Source organism: Cebus imitator, unplaced genomic scaffold (genome assembly GCF_001604975.1).
Source record: "Cebus imitator isolate Cc_AM_T3 unplaced genomic scaffold, Cebus_imitator-1.0 Scaffold20, whole genome shotgun sequence".
Lineage (NCBI taxonomy): Eukaryota > Metazoa > Chordata > Mammalia > Primates > Cebidae > Cebus > Cebus imitator.
This window is the reverse complement of record NW_016107335.1, coordinates 937,855-948,028: the sequence shown is the minus strand read 5'-3', so window position 1 is coordinate 948,028 and position 10,174 is coordinate 937,855. Positions and strand designations below refer to the sequence as shown.

The 10,174-nt window shown below is 48.2% G+C and overlaps 1 protein-coding gene across 2 annotated transcripts in view; it reads right to left on the bottom strand.

The window, feature by feature from the left end:
• The window catches only part of PTPRN2 (protein tyrosine phosphatase receptor type N2), a 1,009,572-nt gene that overhangs the window by 744,845 nt on the left and 254,553 nt on the right, over positions 1–10,174 (bottom strand). The gene's annotated exons all lie outside the window — the stretch shown is intronic.

Below are 10,174 nucleotides of genomic sequence, written 5' to 3'. Positions count from 1 at the left end.
TAAACACAGACCCCCCAATTCCCATATAAACACAGACTGAGCAACTAGGTGATGAAATAAGCCAAGATCTCACTTAAATCAAACCTAAGTGGAGTTGTCCCCGCTAGTGATCCCCGAGACAACAGCCAGATGAAAGTTGAGGAGAGGACCAGAGAAAAGAAGTTTTCGAAGCAGCTGTAGACATCAGTGAAAACGGCAAGGAACCTTAAATAATCTCTCCTTCATAAAGGCACTGCGAAAACCATCCAAAAATATCAGAATCCACTTTTTCAGAACTCTGGAAATTAAAGTCTGGCAGGAATCAGAGCAATTTACTAAAAAAAAAAAATTAAAAAAAAAAAAGGCTGAATCTCAGCAAGAACAGAGAACTTCCTGGCATGGTAACTCACCCTATTTCCAGCTCCCTCTCATCAACTCTGCTGCAGGCTTGAAAATGAGCAGCCCACAACTGCAGTGAGAACCAGCCACCGGGAAGCCGCCAGAGAGTGCACTAGGGGGTCCGTGACTTCCAAACCCCATTCCCAGAGAATCGTCACACTTCACCTGTCTGGTCGTTCCCCGGAGGACCCACTGGAAAGGCCGTCTGTTGCATCCGACTGAAAGCTCACATGTGTGAAAAGTCTTTTCCCTGGTGGCATTTGTTGAAAATATTTAGCGACAATGTTCTACTTACCAGCGGCCTGAGGCGGAGGGTAATCGCTGGGACAGACAGGAGGCTAACAGAAAGCTGCGGGAAAGCAGGGAAATGAGAAGCACGGACAGGCTCCGCAAGGCTCGGACATGATCCGTGGAACACGAGAGGCCACAACACGTGGAGGGCCGTGTGCCTGCTCAGGCTGTGCACACTCAGGAAAGGCGCGAGGCTCCAAGCTCTCACCCCTGGCTACTGCAGAGACCTGCCTGCCTGACTGCGGAAGCTTGGCCTGCACTCACACAGAACCCTCAGCAGAGACGAAGGCTTGTTTCTAGGCATTTAAGGCCATCTGTCTGGTCATCACCTGACCACCAACCACACTGAGCAGAAACTTGGTGCCCAGACATAACAAAAACACAAAATTACAGAATTAGTTCAGAATAGTCACTAAGCAAACAACACCACCACCACCACACCTAAGGAGAGGCGAGTTCTGGTTTTCAGAGTTGCCACGCTATAGTATTTAAAATATCCAGTTTTCCGAAAAATGTTTGAGGCATACAAAGAAACATGAAAGTGCGCCTCCGCCATGGAAAAACAATAGAAGCAGCTCTTGGGGAAGCCAAAGGGCTTACTAGACAAAGACTTTAAATGAGCTTGCTTTTTTTTTTTTTTTTTTTTTTTTGAGATGGAGTTTCACTCGTTACCCAGGCTGGAGTGAGTGCAATGGTGCAATCTCAGCTCACTGCAACCTCTGCATCCTGAGTTCAAGAGATTCTCCTGCCTCAGCCTCCCAAGTAGCTGGGACTACAGGCATGCGCTACTATGCCTGGCTAATTTTGTATTTTTAGTAGAGATGGGGCTTCTCCATGTTGGTTAGGCTGATCTTGAACTCCCAATCTCAGGTGATCTGCCCGCCTTGGCCTCCCAAAGTGCTGAGATTACAGGCATGAGCCACTGTGCCTGGCCTCAAGGAGCTGTTTTTAGTATGCTCCAAAACTATAAGAACAATGTCTAAAGAGCTAAAGAAAGGTCGAAAAATAGTATCTCATCAAATAGAGAATATTAATAAAGAAATAGAAAGTATATTTCAAAAATAATTGAAAAATTCAGTAGAGGAGCTCAATAGCAGATCTTATCAGCAGAAGAAAGAGTCAGCAAACTTTAGGATAGATTAATTGAAATCATCCAGTCTGAGGAACAGAAAGGAAAAAGAATAACACAAAATTAGAAACCTGGGAGAGACCACCAATGTACTGAGATACATGTAAAGGAAGTCCCAGGTGTAGGAGAGAAAGGAGGAAGAAAGAATATTTGAAGACATGGCGACCAAAAGCTCCCAAAACTAGATGAAAAACATGAATCTACACATCTAAGACACTCAATGAACTCCAAGTAGAATAAACTCTGAGAGCCACACCCAGACACATCAAAACCAGACTTTCAAAATGCAAAGACAAAGTAAATCTGATGAAAGCAGTAAGAGAGAAACAACTTGCCACACGTTATGGACTAAATATTTGTCCCTTCCAAAACTCATGTTGAAGTTTAATCCCCAATTTGGCAGAATCAGGAGGGAGGAGGTAACTGAGTCGTGAGGGCTCTGCCCTCATGAATGGATCAATCCAATCCATTCGTGAATTAATAGGTGACCACAAGAGGGGACCTGGTGGCTTTCTACGAAGAAGAAGGGAGACTGAGCTAGCACAGTAGCCTGCTCAGCGTCCTGATCGTGTGACGCCCTGTACCAACTCAGGACTCTGCAGAGTCCCCAACAGCAGGAAGACCCTCATCTGACGCTGCCCCTCAACCGTGAACTTCTCAGCCTGCATACCGATAAGAAATAAATTCCTTTTCTTTATAAATTACCCAGTTTCAGGTATTCTGGGATAAGCAACAGAAAATAGGCAATGATCCTCAATAATATTACCAACTCATTTCTCATCTGAGACTATGAAGGCCAAGAAGCAATGGGATGACATATTCAAAGTCATAGAAGAAAAAAGTCTATCAACCAAGAATTCTATATTCAGAAAATCTATCCTTCAAAACTAAAGGAGAAACCAATACATTCCCAAACAAAAAACAAAGAGAATTTTTGCTAACAACCCTTCCCTAGAAGTTCTAAATAAAGTGCTTTAGGCAAAAATGAAAGGGCACTAGACAGTGACTTGTATCCAAATGAAGAAACAGAGGATCAGTAAAGGCAATTATTTAGTAAATATGAACTACAGAACAAATATTTGGGTATGTAACATTTATTTTCTCCTATTTTTTTTAAAAACCTGTATAAAGCAATAATTATAAATCTGTGTTAATAAACACACAACATATAAAGATATAATTTTCATGACAACAGCACAAAGGAGGGAAAGAGAAGAAAACAATAAAGAGAGTGTTTGAAAATTAAATTGGTATTAATTCAACTAGATTGATGTAAATTAAGATTTTAACATTAATTTGAATAATTAAATTAATATTAATTTGATCTTAAATATTTTATATTAATTTTCAGAGCAAACACTGGGAAAGTAACTCAAAAAATAATCAGGAAAGAATGAGAGGATGTTATTACTGACCCTACAGACATAAAAATTACAATGAGTATACAAAAATACTATAAATAATTACATGCCAACACATTAGGTAATCTAGGTGACATGAACAAATTCCTATGAAGACACAGATTACTGAAACTGACTCAAGAAGAACTAGAAAATTTGAATATGTCCATAACAATTAAAGAAAGTGAGTAATTTAAAACCTCATAAAGAAAAGTCCAAGGTCAGATGGCTTCCATTTTCAATAGCTTCACTTCAAATGTTTAAGGAAGAACTAACACCATTCCTTCACAGTCTTCCAAAAAAAAAGAGAGAACACTCTTCAGTTAATTTGATGTGACAGTTAATACTGAGTGTCAACCTGATTGGATGGAAGGATACAAGGCACTGATCCTGGGAGTGTCAGCGAGGGTGTTGCCAAAGGAGATTCACATTTGAGTCAGTGGACTGGGGGAGGCAGGCCCACCCTCAACCTGTGTGGGCACCAGCTCATCAGCTTCCGGCACGGCCAGAGTAAAAGCAGGCAGAAGGACGTGAAAAGTGGCTTAGTCTTCAGGCCTCCATGCTTCTCCCGTGCTGGATGCTTCACCACACTCTGAGTTCTTCAGCTTTGGGACTCCGCTTTGCTCCTCAGAGCCTGCTGTGGGCCCTTACCTTGTGACCAGGTGAGTGGATACTCCTTAATAAACTCCCCTTTATATATACATCTATCGTATTCGTGCTGCCCTTCTAGAGAACCCTAACGCATTTCACCAGTTATGTATTACTATAATACCAAATCTAAAGATATCCAAAGATTAAGAAATATCCTTTATAAATATGGACATAAAAATTCTCAACAAAACACTAAGATATTGAATCCAGAAACATATAAAAAGAATTATTCGGCATGGTCAAGTCAGATTCATCCCAGGAATATAAGAGTAGTTCAAATATGAAAAGTAACCAAGGAGATACCCTACGTTCGCAGGATACAGGATGCTTTGCACTGGTCTTCATGTCCTCCCCGAACGTATGTGCTGAGGTTCTGATCCCAGTGTGACAGCACAAGGAGGTGAAGCCTTTGGGGGTAATTAGGTCATGAAGATGGCATCCATGGCAGTGGGATTTATGTCCACACGAAAGAGATCCCAGAACACCCCCTTGCCCATCTGCCACATGAGGATACCGTGGGAGGATGCCCCCCCGTGAACCAAGAAGTCAGCCCCCACCGGACACCCCATCTGCAGGAGCCCCCAGAGCCATGAGAAATAAATGTTTGCTGTTTAAGCCGCCCACTCGATGTGATTTTTGTGATGGCAGCTTGAACAAGAGAAAAACTGGCAGTGGGAAGTAGGGGCACTGCTGTGACAAATTCCTGAAAATGCAGAAGCAGCTTTGGATCTGGGTGATGTGTTGAGGCTGACAGTTTTCAGGTGTGTCCTAGAACAAGCCTCCTTTGCCATGAGTGGATTTTTAAAAGTGCTTGTGTTGAGAGATCAGAGAGAAGACAGGAGAGCTGCAGACAAAGCCATGTCTCTTAGAGGACTGCCTGGCAGTCATGCACGGCAGGCTGGGAGGATGCAGGTGGAAAGGCCATTCCGGGCAGCCCGGGAAAGGAGGAACGTGTTGTCAGAGGGACAATGGAGAAGGGGCCGTGCTCCTCACAGAGTGGTGAGGACCCTGGCTGAAGGCATTCATGCTCTGGGCTGCTGTAGGAGGTAGAGCTTGAGTGATGACACTGGAAACAGTGTCCCTCAGTGGCAGCGGGCCTCACCGACAGCTGGCTGGAGCATGAGACGGGCAGAGGAGCCACTGGGCCTGTCCGGGGCTGCTCCTTCATCACCCTGCGCAGCCTGAGCCGTGCCCTCATGCACAAGGCAGGGCTGCTGGACGTCCACCTCGAGGCTGGTGCTGGCCATTTAGAAAGCGGGCTGCATGCAACGAAAGCCCGATCACAGAAACACCTTAGGATACAGACAGATTAGAATCCCGACAGGTGCAGGCGAGGGAGGCGCTGGAGAACCGGAGGAATGGACCAGCCATCCTGCAGCTGTCCTGGCCCGCCAGGCCCCCCCTCGAGGACGGCTCCACGTCCACGCGCTCTCCTTCCGCCGAGGTGGTCCCTCTGGATGTGCCCCCACCTCCTGGGAATGTCCAGCCAGACAGAGCACAAGTCCCATGGAGGGTGAGCACCGTGCCTGACTCCAGCACGCCCACCTGTGCTCACCAGATGTGAGCCAGGCATTCTCCCTCCCCAACCCCCACAGCACACATCTGCCTGGAGGCTGGGTGGGGGGCAGATCTCAGCTCCTCTCAGCAAGAAGGAAAGCCTTCGGGCTCCAAGGGCCCAGGTGGGAGTTACAACAAGGCAGGCAGGCACAGGGAGGCTGCAGGCAGAGTGGGCAAGGAGGAGGCAGAGCCCAGCTCCTGACCTGCGCCGGCAAGCGCAGCCACAGCCCCAGCGCAGCTCCCCCAGATGCCACCTCCGCCAGGACCCACGCGGCCAGCCTCGGATTTCTGTGTTTCAGTCCATATTGTTTGGGGATTTCTTTTCCTTCTAAGGAATTCTAACAATGTTTTATGTACATTTTTTTTCTTGCTTTTTGCTTTTGACATGCAGCTCCGTAAGTCAGAAGATTCTTGCCAGGAAATGAATCCATAGTCATTTTCATGACAGCAAATTGCATGCCAACGAGTGACATTTAAATGCTGAATTTTAAAGGCTTGTCAGAAAAAAGGGAAATGTATTTTTTTTTAAATTAATACATGAGAGAGCGGTGTGTCTGCCCATCAAATAATGCCGCCTGTAGTAGACAAGAATGGTAAAAACAAGTGCGTGTATTTTGTTCTGTAAAGTACAGGTCTCCGTGGAAGAAGAAGGTTGTAAGATTTACTCCCATTTACCTCCTTCATGTGCAAGCCTCCAAAGGCCACGCAAGCAGCTGTCTGTCAACGAATCCAAAAATGGTACCTCCAAGAAGTGACCTTGATGAAGATGACAGACAGAAGCATACGATCAACTCTGTTTCAAGTGCAGTTACCAGGATGGAATCATTCTGGAACCCTGAAAAACCTCCCTACCCAAACACTACCCAAAACTCAGGAAAACACCAGGATTTGCGATTCTTTCCTGAAGACATGGTGTTTCCTGGACTCCCAAGTGCTAGCCACTATTGAGGCTTTCTTAACAGGGCTAAAAATCTGAAAAGCCCAGAGAGAAAATGAGGTGGGGCCACAAGGTGGTAAGCATCTGTCTGTATAGCTACACATGTGTGCAGGAACACATCTTTATGTGCACTGCATGTGTGTGGGGGTGTCTAAATGTGATCATGTGAATGCATGTGCAGGTGTGTATGCATGTGTGTGGGTGTCTACACATGAGCATATGAATGTGTGCAGGTGTGTGTATGGGTGTCCACACATAAGCATGTGTGTGCAGGTATGTGTGCATGTGTGTTTCTACATGTGGGCACATCAGTGCATGTGCAGGTGAGTAGCAGGTGTGTGGGTGGCTACATGTGACCATGTGTGTGTGCATCTGTGTTTGCATGCGTCTATATGTGAGTACTTCAGTGTGCAGGTGTGTGGGGTGTCTACACATGAGCATATGAGTGCACATGCAGGTGTCTCTAGGTGTGTGGGCATCTACATGTGAGCACATGAGTGCATGTGCAGGTATGTATGCATGTGTGTCTGCATATGAGTGTGTGTGCAGGTGTGTCCAGGTGTGTGTCTATACCTGAGCACGAGTGTATGTGCAGGTGTGTGTGTATGTGTGAGGCATCTACATTTGAGCACGTGTCTGCATGTGTGTGGGGTGTCTACATGTGAGCATGTGTGTCTACATGTGAGCATGTGAATGTGTGTGGTGTGTGTGCATGTGTGTCTAGATGTGAGCATGTGAATGCATGTGCAAGTGTGTGTGCATCTGTGTCTACATATAAGCATGTGACTGCATATGCAATTGTGTGTGCATGTGTGTAAGAACTACACGTGAGCATGTGAATGCATGTGCAGGTCTGTGTGTATGTGTGCAGCTATGTTTGCATGTGTCTACATGTAAGCATGTGAGTGCATGTGCAGGTGTGTGCACGAGTGTCTACACATGAGCGTGTGAGTGCATGTGCAGGTATGTGAATATGTGTGTGGGTGTCTACACATAAGCATGTGAATACATGTGCAGGTGTTTGTGGATGTATGTCTACATGTGAGCATGTGAATGAGTGCAGGTGTGTGGGGAGTGTGTCTACATGTGAGTATATGAATGCATGTGCACATATGTGTGCATGTGTGTCTACATGTGAGCATATGTGTGCAGGTGTGTGCATATGTACAGGTGTTTACACATGAGCATGTCAATGTGTGTGGTGTACATGCATGTGGGGGTCCAAATGTCACATGAATGTGTGTGCAGGTGTGTGCATGTATGTGGGTATCTACATGTGGGCATGTGTGTGTACAGATGTGTGGGTGTCTACATGTGGACATGTGTGTGTGCAGTTGTGTACAGGTTTGTGGGTGTCTACATGAGCACATGAATGTGTGCAGGTGTGTGGGTGTCTACATGTGAGCATGTATGTGTGCAGGTGTGTGTGCAGATGCATGTGCATGTGTGTGGGTACCTACACGTGAGCATGTGCATGCATGTGCAGGTGTGTGTGCAGGTGTGTTTATGTGTGTGGTTGTCTACACATGAGCATGTGAGTGCGTATGCAGGTATGTGGGTGTCTACACAAGCATGTGTGTATGCAGGTATGTGGTGTGTGGGTGTCTACATGTGAGCATGTGTGTGCAAGTGTGCATGCGTATGTGTGGATATCTACATGTAAGCATGTGAACGTGTGTGCAGGTGTGTGGGTATCTACATGTGGGCATGTGAGTGTGTGTGCAGGCATGTGGGCATCTACACATGAGCATGTGCATGCATGTGCAGGTCTGTGTACAGGTGCGTATGTGTGTGGGTGTCTACATGTGAGCATGTGTGTGTGCAGGTGTATGTGCAAGTTTGTGCATGTGTGGGTGTCTACAAATGCGCATGTGAGTGCGTTTGCAGGTGTGTGTGCACATGTGTGGGCATCTACACACGAGCCTGTGAACATGTGTGCAGGTATGTATGCCTTCACAGCACATTCACCTTTCAAAAGCCTGCATCCCAGACTGGGTGCAGGAGCAGGCCTGAGACACACCAATGGCCCCAGCAACCAAAGGGGCCTCCAGCCACAGGTCATCCCGGGGTTTGCTGGAAATGCCCAGCCCAGGACACACTCCACAGTTGTGTCAGAGCCAGCTGGGAATGTGCCTGCAATTCTGTCTCCACAATGCAGAAGATGACTTTTCACTGTCTAGAGTCTGACAGCCCAGGACACAGCCCCTGGGGATGGAGCTGGGCAGGAGGCTCTAGCCATCCAGGCCATGGGCAGTTTTGACATAACTGGGCAGATGCTCAGCCAGAGCCTGAGCAAGAATGGAAATGCAGGGCTGCCTGGGAGCCCCGTCTCTACATGGGGCTTCCTGGGACCCCCAGAATCCACGCAGGGCTGCCTGGGATACCCCCTTCCCCACACAGAGCTGCCTGATACCCCCATCTCCACACAGGGCTACCTGGGACCCCTCTTCCCACGTGGGTCCGCCTGGAACCCCTTCAGCCCCACGCAGGGCTGCTTGGGACCCCCATTCTCCATGGAGGGCTGCCTTGGACCCCGTCTCCATGAAGATGTTCTTATCCTCAAGAGCAGGTACCAGAAATGTGGACATAGTAAAAGGTTGCCTCAGGCTCACAGCGAGTGTCAAGGCAGTGAGGATTCCCAGAGCCCTCCAAGGGAGATGGGGTTGAGCAGAGTCATAGGGGAAGGCACTGGCCACTCGGGATGCAGCCCTTTCCAGATTCAGAGTCTGGTTTAGGCTCAGGGTCATCGGATGAAGCCCCGACTGGAGCTCAGCATGAGGAAGGCGAAGCCAGAAATGGTGTGGAGGGAAGGTTGGACGCGAAAAGAGGCTCCCAATGAGCAGATTCCAAAGTTAAAATCTCTGTTTAAAACTCTGAATGTTGCTTTTCCTGTCTGGCTCTCTCTTCCTCCCTAATCCCATGGAGTGGAGGCGGAGGGTGGGGAGAAGATGACCAGCAGGCGCCAGCACAGTGACAGCTGCATGCATTCCTAGAGCAGGGTCGCACTTAGGCTCGGGGGGATTCTGAAAGCACCACACCCATCTCACTGAAAGACCCCCGGCCTCCACTAGCACATCCAGCCATCACCTTGGCAAAAGCTGGCCCATCTGTGTGCTCTTTAAATAAGAAGGTGGATAAGAAAGTGGCTTTTTTCCCTCTTCTCAAGAGAGAAGAAAGTGAAGGGTGAAAAACAGAGTAAGGCTTACAAGCCAAGCAAACTCAGAAAATGTAACAGTAGAACATTCACACAACCTTCCTTCAGTATGACTGACTGCACAGATGTTCCTGCATTGGCAGCATTATGTCTGTGCCATCTATGCTGACACCTGTATCTACCTGCCCCGCCAGCCTTGCACTGGGCTGTGCACAGTACCCCACTGCCAAATGATAGTGCCATCTGGAGAAGGAGCTGGGCCCAAGCCGCCCTGGAGGCCCCCGTGGTGTGCGTCAGGAAGTGGCCCCGCACCGTGGAGGACCCCGTGGTGTGCGTCAGGAAGTGGCCCCGCACCGTGGAGGCCCCCGTGGCGTGCGTCAGGAAGTGGCCTCGCACATGGAGGCCCCCGTGGTGTGCGTCAGGAAGTGGCCCCGAACTATGGAGGCCCCCATGGTGTGCATCAGGAAGTGGCCCTGCACCATGGAGGCCACCAGGGTGTGCGTCAGGAAGGGGTCTCACACATGGAGGCCCCCGTGGTGTGCGTCAGGAAGTGGCCCCGAACTATGGAGGCCCCCGTGGTGTGCGTCAGGAAGTGGCCTTGCACATGGTGTGCGTCAGGAAGTGGCCTGACGCCCATGGTGTGCGTCAGGAAGTGGCCCTGCACCATGGAGGCCCCC